Here is an 11,282-nt window from a genome sequence, read left to right as displayed (position 1 = left end):
CCTCTAAACTCTGGGGTAACACACCTGCCACAATGACCCAAAGTTCTTAAGACATTTTAAGTTGCAGGTGGGTGTCAGGAGCATTTATCACAAGCTATTGTGGACATGATGCAATTACAGCTTATAGCAATTGATAATTCAGATGTCAACCCACCAGAGAAATTAGTCTCAGATGGAGGAACCCTGCGAGGCAGGGCCTGCAGGGCTACTGACTGAAAACTGTCGCTTTCATCTGTAATTTCACTCGTGCAATAACAGCTGTGATATCTTCCATTAACACGCATTTTCATGCAATGTGTATATGTAATCTCATGATTGTGTCTCAATCTTATGGGCACATATATCTGTGAGTGGTCAGGAAAATGAGCTTTCATTTAGCTATATAATTTTGATATATAGAAAATATACAAGGACATACTTCATAACTAAATCTATTTGTCCCACGACAACTATAGACACTTAAAAGCCTGCTGTTCCTTTTGTTCAGACTAACTGCACATAATTAGTTCGCTTTCACCGTAGAGCAAGTCCAAACTGGACTAAAGACTTTTCGTAAATAGATCATACGTTTAAAACTGTACAGCTCTGCACAAGGTCAGAGTCACAGACTCTGAAAAGGTTGCAACACAAAGCACCCTAAGAAAAGCATGCCAATTCTTCACTTGTCAATCTGCTGACAATAGACCTATGTCTCAAAGTTTGTCACTGGGCACTGTGCCTCCCAACATCCCCCCACACGTGGTCATGGTCCTACTCTTGTAACCTTGGAGCCTTGTACTGCTGTGCCAATGGCTCAGTTCATTATTCGCTTATCCTAGGAATGTGCTTTTGACCAATGAGAAGTAACTCTTGTAATTTTTTTTATCACTCCAAGCCTCCGGTAGAAAAGTTTGGAGACTGAAAAAAATAAGAAGCTAGGGGAAATTAGAAGTAGAACAGGGGAATCAGAATAGAGGCCGAAGGATAAAGAGACTAATTTGAAAAGGCAGAGAGTGAGAGCATTCGTTAGTTCGCTCACCCTCAGATACCTAAAGAAAAAAGCCCCTTTCGCTTGCTGGGTGTCCAATCTGAGCCCTGAGGAGGGTCTAGGGACCGGACCCCAAAGGCTCATCAGGTGGGGACTAGCACCATCATCCTTTCACCATTTACAATCCTATCACATTATAAAAACCTTATTTGTATGACTGCTTAACAATTTCCATACTAATTGCCTGGACTTCTGACATCTGTACCATAGCAGGAATGCTGGAATGTGTTACTTTTCCTGAGTTTGAACTGACTTAGACAGAATACACTTTGTTTCGCAGTTTTACTTTAAACCACAACACGCCACATACAACTGGGACTTGATCCTGCTTAGAGCTTAAGTTAAGTGGACCAGAGTCTACCTGAGGGTTCTAGAGGGGTGCAGGTCATGTAGAAACCAGAGGCACAGGAAGAAAGGAGAGGGCTACAAAGTCACCGGAGGGAGGAGGGGGGGAGAGTATTTTTTATCAAATGAGAAAGTTAAAAGGCTGCATGACTTAAAAACAAGAGCGCTGTGAGGTTCCCCAAGAAGGTCTGTAGATCAAAAAGCTTTAGGGGTTAGGGTCACCTCATAGCCAGGCGGTGGTGGCGCAACCTTTTAACGCCAGCACTCGGGAGGCAGAGGCAGGTGGATCTCTGAGTTTGAGGCCACCTTGGTTCACAGAACTAGTTCCAGGACAGCCAGAGCTCTTACACAGAGAAACCCTGTCTCGGAAAATACATACATGCATAAAGTTATCGCCTCAGGTTTCAATAAACTGGAAAAAATATATACATATGGAAAAATATGACTGAAACAAGATGGCATGTTGTTTTTCAGATTTGATGGAGTTATACCGTTTTGTTCTCATAATAAAAAACAAAGCTCAACTAAACATCACGACGCGTAAAAGCAATAACAAAGAAATTACAATCTCCTTTGAGCATCAGACTAAGCAGAGAGAAAGCACCGAGAGCCTCCCTCGGCTCTGCTGTCCTAGTCCGAGCGAGGTCCGCACCCTAGTTCAAGTCCTGACCCCAGCACCCGGAAGAGCAGCGCGGGGAACAGCGGCTATCGGGATCTGACTCCCTCCGCAGCGACCGCGGCGGGACACAAGGCCTGCCTGAGTGTCTCGACCCGAAGACACGGCAGAGGGGAGTCTGCTCAGAGCCCAGGCCATGCTCTGGGAAAGCAGAGCATGGGGAAAGCAGAGCGGGGAAAGAGGCGCCGGGGACAGCGACGCCAGCACCGGTCTCAGCGGTCCCACCTCCTCCCCGCGGCCCGACCCAGACGTCGGGCCTGACCCCGACTATCAGGGCTTTCTTCCCCGCCGACACAGCTACGGCTGGGGTCCGGGGAAGGGCGGGGCGTAGGACGAAGAGACAGACAAAGCTGCCATGGTTACGGAGGGCACGCTCACCTGGAGGAATCCAGACGTGAAAACAGAAGAGACCGACTTCCGATTAGCAGCTCCGGGTCGAAAATGGCGACTCCCCGGACCTCACCACAGCGAACCCGGGCGGAGGAATCCACCGGGCGCCTTAGCCACGCCCTCCCTCGCAGGGATTGGCTGCACGCACAGCGCTGGGCGGTGTCGCTCCGAGAGCCCTTCGGTTTCCACCCTCTCGGAACCGGACAGGCTGGGGACTATTTCCCACCGCGGAGGCGCGGGGCTTGACTCGTGCACGTCACGCTGGGATTTGAGTCACTGGGCTAGGGGGCGTGCCTTGCAATTTGCCCGGGGCGCGGTGAGGCTAACTAAGGCTGTTCCTGGAGTCAGTACCCAGTACCCTTGTCCCAGATCGTTCAGCCCCTGGAAGAACCGGCTGCAGGCTGCCTTGCAAACGTCCCCGATTCTGTGCCAGCCTTGCTCGCCCGGCGGTTGGACCTGGAGCACCGGCCTTTGAGGAGTGGCTAGGTGGGATTCAGCGCTGCTGAGCCGACTTTCTCCCACGGCCTCTCGGCTCCTGTCTACCGACGCTGGTCCTCCCTTCCGCTCCCACGCCGGGTCTGAGTACTGCCTTACCGAGCTCTTCTGCGACCTGTACCTTCACTAATGCTCCCTCCGATCCACAGCCGCCGCCACTTGCTCTTATTTCTATCTCTATTCAGAGGAAACTTTTCTGGGCTTAGAGAGAAAGGGCCTTCCAGTACTCTCGCTCTCGGCTCTGCTGTAGAGGTCACAGCTACAAAGACCAGAACTGTGGCTTGTCTTGAGTCAGTCGTAAAACGGGACTTCGGGTTACCGTACTAGAATGGATTTGAAAATAACTGGCTTGTAACCATGCACTTTACTTCAAAGCTCCAGAACCCCAGAATACACAATATTTGGTTCCCTTAAAATGTTCGGATCTTCCCCACAGTAAATATTTGCATATACAAGTTGTACTGCAACAAGATCTTGGTATTTGTTGCTTTAAAAAATCCTCTGACAGACTAAATTACCCCCTCCCCAGGTCTCAACAACTTGGGCAATGCTATGAAAGTTGCCCTTGAGGCACAAATTAGTTTATTAGGCTTACTTACACAAACAAAGGTCACCCTACACTCCTGTGGGTGATCGCTCTCCCCCAAATAAGACTGCACTGGAAAGTCTTTACCCAATAGTAATGAAGGTTTCCCTCGCAGATGGAGCCCACTCACCTAGTGGTCCCCAGCCTATACTCTAGCCCCCCCCCCGACCACATACAATTACCGCAGATTAGGTGATACAGAGTACCCCGATACCCAAGTGAGGGTTCCAAGATCCTCCTGGCGTCTTTCTATGCGGGGATGATCTTTGCCTGTGAGCACAGCTAAATTCCTGAAGGTGGCTGTTATTTGGCTCCAAAGATAGTACAGTACCATCACAACATTAAAAAAAAAATTATTTTTTAAAAAGTGGCCAATTGAGTCGGGCTGTGGTGGCGCACGCCTTTAATCCCAGCACTCGGGAGGCAGAGGCGGGCGGGTCTTTGTGAGTTCGAGGCCAGCCTGGTCTACAAGAGCTAGTTCCAGGACAGGCACCAAAGCTACAGAGAAACCCTGTCTCGAAAAAACCACAAAAAAAAAAGTGGCCAATTGTTCAGATTTAAGGTGCCTAGAGACACCGAACCAAAGGCATAAATGTGTGTTTATACTTTGTTTAGATGCAGTTTCAAATTAAACAATTATAAATTACCTTTTTTGAGCCAAATGGAGACATTAGATTATGAACTAGGTTATAACAAATATTACTTTGCTATTTTACATGGAGACATCTTTTAATGTAAGAAATGCCTAAAATAGCAGTCAGAAAAAAAAATTGGTAATGGCTTAATGGGATGGCGATGAGTTCCGTGATGTGTAATGTCGTCACTACCTTTAGCATGTTTTAAGATGTTCAAAGTCACAGCTGGAGAAAGGGCTCAGTGACTAAGAGTGCAACGTATTGCTCTTCTGGAGGACCAACCTGTGACAGGTGGCTTACAACTTCCTAATTCCAAGTCAAAGGGATCTGTCGCTCTCTGTTGGCCTCCTTGGGCACCTGCATTCACATTCAGAGACAAGTCATATAATTTTAAAAATAACTTTTAAAAGATGCTCAGAGCTATTAACCAAAAAGTTGGAATAAATTTGCAGGGTGTGGTTGCACACACCTTTAATTCCAGCACTGGAGAGGCAGAGGCAAAGACAGGAGGATCTCTGTAAATTCGAGGTCAGCCTGGTCTACATAGAGAGATCCAGGACAGCAAGGACTTATTTGGAAACTTTTTAAATAAAGTTTATAAAATTTTAAAAGAAAAAAATCAAACCAGAAATGATGGCTGCGGTCCTGCACTTGGAGGTAGAGGCAGGAAGGTCAGTAGTTCAAGGTCTTTCCTAATTACCGTGACAGTTCAAGGCAAACCTGACCCAGTTTTGTTTTGTTTTAAATGTTCTGAATTAATTCTCATCCTTTTAAAGGGATATATAATATCATACGAGAACTGTGATTTTTCTTTCAGACTGGGTTTTGCTATGTAGCCCATTCTGTCTTCCAACTCTCTATCCTTCTTCTGTTTGGTTTGTTTTCTCGAGTGCTGAAATTGCACATCTGGTCTGGACCATAAGAATTTAAGCAGAGCGCTACTGGTGGACATTTAGGTTATTTCCAGTATTTTGCTTGTGAACAATGCAGAGACTATATGTTTACCAGCTTGAACTGTGCTTCCTTGGTAAATTCCCAGAAACAAAAGAACTGGGCTAAAGAGTAGGTATGTTTTTATTCTAATAAGTATTGCCTAACACCTTGCATAGAAATATCTGTTTACATTACTAACACAAAGCATGGAAATTTCTATTTCCCCATGCCCACAGCAGTACGGTATATAACTGAATAACTTTTAGGATCACTGGCATCATAGTAACCTTGTTCAAACCCTAGAAGTAAATAGATCTTTTTACTCAAATCTGCAATTCCAGCACTCAAGAAGCTGAGGCAAAAGGATTGCCAAGAGTTCCCTGTTAGCCTGTGCTACGGTGTAAAACTCAGTCTCAAAAATAATTGCAGACTGGAGGCTTGAGGACGAGCAGTCCGAGGTCATCCTCCCTGCACAGCAGGTTTGAGGTCAGTCAGAGACTAGAAATGTCATTAAGCTCCAGCCTAGTGTCAGGATTTATTTTAAAAAAATTACTGCCTATTTGAGAGTTGTGTAGATGTAATAATCATCACCTTTAGCTTGGGTTTTAACAAAACCCACCAGTCTAATGTTAGAGACATTATATTGCTCAGTTATGAATGGTATTATAAGCACCCAAGTTATTCAGACCATGTCTGGGGATGGAGTTGGGGTGCAGTAGCTCTGTCCCTGGCTCGACAGACCAGCTTCACTCAGGAGCTAACGATGATAGTCAGAGGTAAAGCGACATACTCTTCTACTTGAAAATCTGGTTTTAGCCAGGCAGTCATGGCGCAGGACTTTAATCCCAGCACTCAGGAGGCAGAGGCAAGTGGATCTTGAGTTCAAAGCCAGCCTGGTCTACAGAGTTCTAGAACAGTCAGAGCTACACAGAGAAACCCTGTCTTGAAAACCCAAAAGAAAAAGAGAGAGAGAGAGAGAGAGAGAGAGAGAGAGAGAGAGAGAAAACCTGAGTATTTTGTAGGACAGAAATTGACAAATAAGATTACATTGGTTAGCCATGTCGTGTGTGTGTGTGTGTGTGTGTGTGTGTGTGTGTGTGTGTGAATCCCTATTAGTGGTTTTAGCTAAAATCTAACACAGTGTGAACTCAATAAAATTAGTATCTCACTGACATGCCAGCTGTTAAATAAATAAATGGAATGTCAGGCCTGTTTTTGGAAAACCCTTCCAGCTATGAATAGTGGTTTACACTGTTAAGAGGCTGGGAAAGGGCGATATGAGGCAATGACCTTTCAAAGATGTATTTATTTATTGTGTATACAGTGTTCTGTCTGCATGTGTGCCTGCACACCTGAAGAGGGCACCAGATCTCATTATAGATGGTTGTCAGCCACCATGTGGGTGCTGGAAATTGAACTCTGTACCTCTGGAAGAGCAACTAATACTCTTAACCTCTGAGCTATCTCTCCATCCCCCACATTAGATATTTTAATGAGATTCTTGTTGTGACTGACTATATGAGGCTGCCATAGACATACTCATTAATAGAAAAGAACTGAAAGTCCAAAAATAAACCCATGTGCTTTATAGCCAATTGTTGTTAAACAAGGATATCAAGAGAACTCAATGGAGGACAAAGTCTTCTCCAAAGGTTATCCCAGCTGAGCATGGTGGCACATGCCTTTAGTACCAAAATTTGGAAGACAGGGGCAGGTATATTTCTATAAGTCCCAAGTAAGTTTGGTCTACATATAAATTTCCAGGTCAGTCAAGCTTACACAGACCCCATTTTAATAAATAAATGTCCAAGCAAAATTGTTTTGGATTTTTAAACACAGAGTCTGACTTTGTAGCCCAGGCTAGCCTTAAAGGGATCCTTCTGCCTCGGCTTCTGAGTGCTGGAGTTACAGGTCCGCAGCACCATACCTAACTTGTGCTGGAAAAAAATAGATAATCACATGCAAAATAATAAAACTGGAACTTCCTGTTTCATGCTATACAAACAAAAAATGGACCAAATATCTATATAAGAGCTAAAGTTATAAAATTTATCCAAAGACATTACAGGTATGAATTTCCATTACATTGTTGTAAGAGGAGTGGGCCGCGTCCCGCTGCCAGGTTAGCTTAACCCCCGAAATAATCACACACAAATTGCATTCATTCAAATACTGCCTGGCCCACTATCTCCAGCCCCTTATTGGCTAACTCTCACATACTAGTTTAACCCATCTCCATTAATGTGTATCGCCACTTGACTGTGGCTTACCAGCATGAGTCTAACCAGCATCTGTCTAGGGCAGGAAAACCATGGTGTCTGCCTGTCTCTGCTTTCTTCCTCCCAGAATTCTGTTCTGTCTTCCCTGCCTATCTAAGTTCTGCCCTATCAAAAGGCCAAGGCAGTTTCTTTATTTAACCAATGAAAGCAGCACAAATACAGAAGGACCTCCTACACCATTACATGGTGACAGCTTCTCAGATAGGACAACCAAATCACAGCAACCAAAGCAAAGAAATAGGCTTTGTGTAAATAAGAGAACCTTTCCACTTTGAACAACACTATTTATAAAGTAGAAAGACAGCACACACAATAGGAGGGAAAATGCTTGAAAACCACTTGTTTGATAAGGGTCTAGTGTCCAGAATACATTTAAAAAAAACTATTATAACACAACTTTAAAAGAAAAGGTGAGGATCGGGAGAGGTGACTCTGCATTAATAGCACTGGCTGTAGCACAGCTAGTAAAAACCCAGGATCAGATATTGGGGTTCAAGCTGTACGATCAGAGAAGCAAAGCAGCCAACCACTAGAGAGCTCTTACCTCTATGAAATCTTCAGACTGAAATGAGAGATCCTGTCTTCAGATTGCATCTGTCTCCCCCAAACCTTAGACTCGAGACTCCATTGAGTTCCTGTCTCTTCCCCTTTATATTTCTCTCTCTGCCCAGCCATATCACTCCTGTCTCCACTTCTCTAGTGCTGGGATTAAAGGCATGGGATCCCAAGGGCTGGAATTAAAGGTGTGTGCCACCATGGCCTAGCCTGTATGGCTGACTAATGCGGCTGCTTTGCACTCTGATCTCCAGGCAAGCTTTATTTATTAAAACACAAATAATATACCGCTATAACTGGCTGCTCTTCTAGAGACTCTGCACCCACATGGTGGGCACACAACCATCTGTTACTCCAGTTCCAGGGGATCCGATGCCCTGGGCAGCAGACATGTACATGGTGCACATATATACACACAAGCAAACACCCATGCATATAGAAAGAAAAGACAACTGAGGCAGAGTGACACACTTGTAATCTCAGCCCTAGGAATATGAGACAGAATGTATTAAGTTGCTTGCTGTGGTTAGCTTTAGCTGTTAAGTTGGCACAACCTAGAATTATCCAGAAAGAGAATCTCAAGTAACAAATTGTTTAGAAGACCTTGAGCTGTCGGCACGTCTCTGGGGAACTGTCTTGATTGTTAGGTCGCGGTGGCACCATTCCCTAGGCAGGAGCTCCTGAACTGCCTCGGAAAGCTAGCTGAGCATAAACTTGCCCACCAACCAGCAAGCAGCATCTCCTATAGTTCCTGCTGAACTTCTTGGACCATGAAGTGAATTCCTTGACCTGGGTAATAGTGTGGGAACAGTAAGGAAGCCAGCCTTCAAGTTCCTGTCTTGCCTTCCCTGAATGGTGGACTGTGGTCTGGAATTGTTTTTACCCACTGAGCCATTTTGCCAGCTCCCATGAATTATACTTTACTGTTTAAAATGTATGAGCAAGTCAGGCCTAGTGGCCCATGCCTTTAATCCCAACACTCCCGAGGCAGAGGTGGGGGAGTGGGGGGAGGAATATCTCTCTGTGAGTTCGAGACCAGTCTGGTTTACATAGTGAATTCCAGCACAGTCAGAGCTATGTAGTCAGACCCTGCCTCAAAAACAAACAAACAGTCTGGGGAGATGGTCTAGTAGATAAGTACCTTCAGGAGAGCATGAGGACTGAAGTTTGAATCTCTAGCACCCATGTTAGTGCTGGGAGCACGTGGTAGCCCGCCTGTAATCCCACTGCTCAGGACAGGGGATACCAGAGCAAGCTCAATAGCTAGGCTAGCTGAACTGCCAAGCTCTGGGCTCAAGGTAGAGACCCTGACTCAATGTATAAGGTGAAGAGAAGCATGTGACATCAACCTCTGGCCTCTACCATTTAAATGCACACACATAAACAGGTGTACCTGCACACACACCTCTAAACAAATATGCACTCACATACACACACACACACACACACACACACATACACACACACACCAGTATGCACACATATCCATGCAAAACATTTTAATCGGGGTTCTGAAATGTTTCCTATCATTGCTACTGTAATGTAAAGCTTTAATAAAATAATTGTAGAAGCCAATAAATATAAAATGGATTTCAGTACTGGTAAGGTAGCCCAGTGGTTGAGGATGTGCTTGGCCTGGGCAAGCCATAGGTTTGATCCCCAATACAGAAATCAAACAACAGCAGCAAGAGGAAAAAATATATTAGAAAGATTTTTCAACTCTTTACTATAATTGAGATGGCAGAACAACTACTCTGAAAATACAATGAGAAAGAGACTGAAGTAAAACAGGCTGGTAGACAGCTCTGTGGTACATAAAGTACTTACCACTCAAAAGCCCAGACCTGACAACCTGAGTTCAAATCACAGAACCAACACAAAAGTCATTCTCCCACATGTGCCATGGCACAGACATAGTAAAAATGAGGGAAAAACCCATTACTAATTAAAAAGTCTTCCAGGTCCAGCCGGGTAGTGGTAGCACATGTCATTAGTCCAGTACTCGTGAGGCAGAGGCAGGCAGATCTCTGTGAGTTTGAGGTTAGCTTGGTTTACAAAGAGAGCTCCAGGGCAGGCTCCAAAGCTACAGAGAGAAACCCTGTCTCAAAGAACCAAAACAACAACAACAACAACAACAACAACAACAACAACAAGAATGTCTTCAAGGTCTAGAACAAGTTCAGGTGAGAGTGAGGAAAAATAAGTGAATTGTTAAATACATTTTTCATCACTTGATCATGAACCAGAATCACAACACTATGGAAATATTTTAAGAACACAGGAATTGGGACTGGAGAGATGGCTCAGTGGTTAAGAGCATTGACTGCTCTTCCAGAGGTCCTGAGTTCAATTCCCAGCAACCACATGGTGGCTCACAATCACCCATAATGAGATCAGGCATACATGCAGGCAGAATGCTGTATATATAATAAATAAATAAATCTTTAAAAAAAAAGAACACAGGAATTTTACACGAATATTATTATTATGGGGACTTGGTTCAGAGGCTAAGAGCACTGACTGTTCTTCCAGAGGACCCAGCTTCAATGCCCAGAACCCACATGGTGGCTCACAATTGTCCGTAAGTACAGGTCCAGCAGAACTGACATTCTCACACAGACATAAATGCAAGCAAAATACAATAAAATAAGTAATATTTTTTGGGGGGACAGGGTTTCTCTATGTTGCTTTGGAGCCTGTCCTGGAACTGGAACTAGCTCTTGTAGACCAGACTGGCCTCAAACTCACAGAAATTCACCTGCCTTTGCCTCCCGAGTGCTGGGATTAAAGGCGTGCGCCACCACCACCCGGCAAAATAAGTAAAAATAGCTATTATGATCTCATTTTATTATAAGCAGCCCTGTATTCTCTTCATAATTGCCAGGAGGTGAACCCAGGTCCTATCCTTGAGCCTAAGCTAACTTGCATTACACAATAATTTATTTATTTATTTATTTATTTGATTTTTTTTTCCAAGAAAGGGTTTCTCTGTGTAACTTTGGAGCCTATATACAATAATTTTATAACAAACTCAAGACATTTCATTGGAGGCTAACTTTACCAGACAGCAATTTTCTTGTTAAAAATGTCAATCAGGTCAATTTCTTTTTTGGGAGGGCATTCAAGAAAGGATCTCTCTGTATAAACAGCCCTATCTGTCCTGGAACTAGGCATGTAGACCAGGCTGGCCTCGAAATCACAGAGATCTGCCTGCCTCTACCTCCCTAGTGCTGGGATTAAAGGCATGCGAACCACTGCCTGGCAGCCGGGTCGATTTCAGTGATATAAGAAGGCCATGCTGCATCTTTAAGTATAGGCCATCAGGAGTTATTGAGTTTTAAAGTGAATGTCATTTCAGCTT

General features: G+C 44.5%; 1 protein-coding gene across 2 annotated transcripts in view; it reads right to left on the bottom strand.

Moving 5' to 3' along the window:
* Positions 1–2,571, bottom strand: part of Ist1 (IST1 factor associated with ESCRT-III) — a 21,150-nt gene extending 18,579 nt beyond the window's left edge. For both annotated transcript variants that reach the window (XM_048437311.3, XM_048437314.3), the window contains exon 1: positions 2,427–2,571. The gene's annotated coding sequence lies outside the window, so the exon portion shown is untranslated. The remainder of the gene's footprint in view (positions 1–2,426) is intronic.
* Between the last annotated feature and the right edge of the window lie 8,711 nt (positions 2,572–11,282).

The sequence above is a fragment of the Myodes glareolus genome, chromosome 22 (assembly GCF_982192425.1).
Source record: "Myodes glareolus chromosome 22, mMyoGla1.1, whole genome shotgun sequence".
Classification (NCBI taxonomy): Eukaryota; Metazoa; Chordata; class Mammalia; order Rodentia; family Cricetidae; genus Myodes; species Myodes glareolus.
The sequence above is the reverse complement of the archived record's forward strand: the minus strand, read 5'-3'. Positions and strand labels throughout refer to the sequence as shown.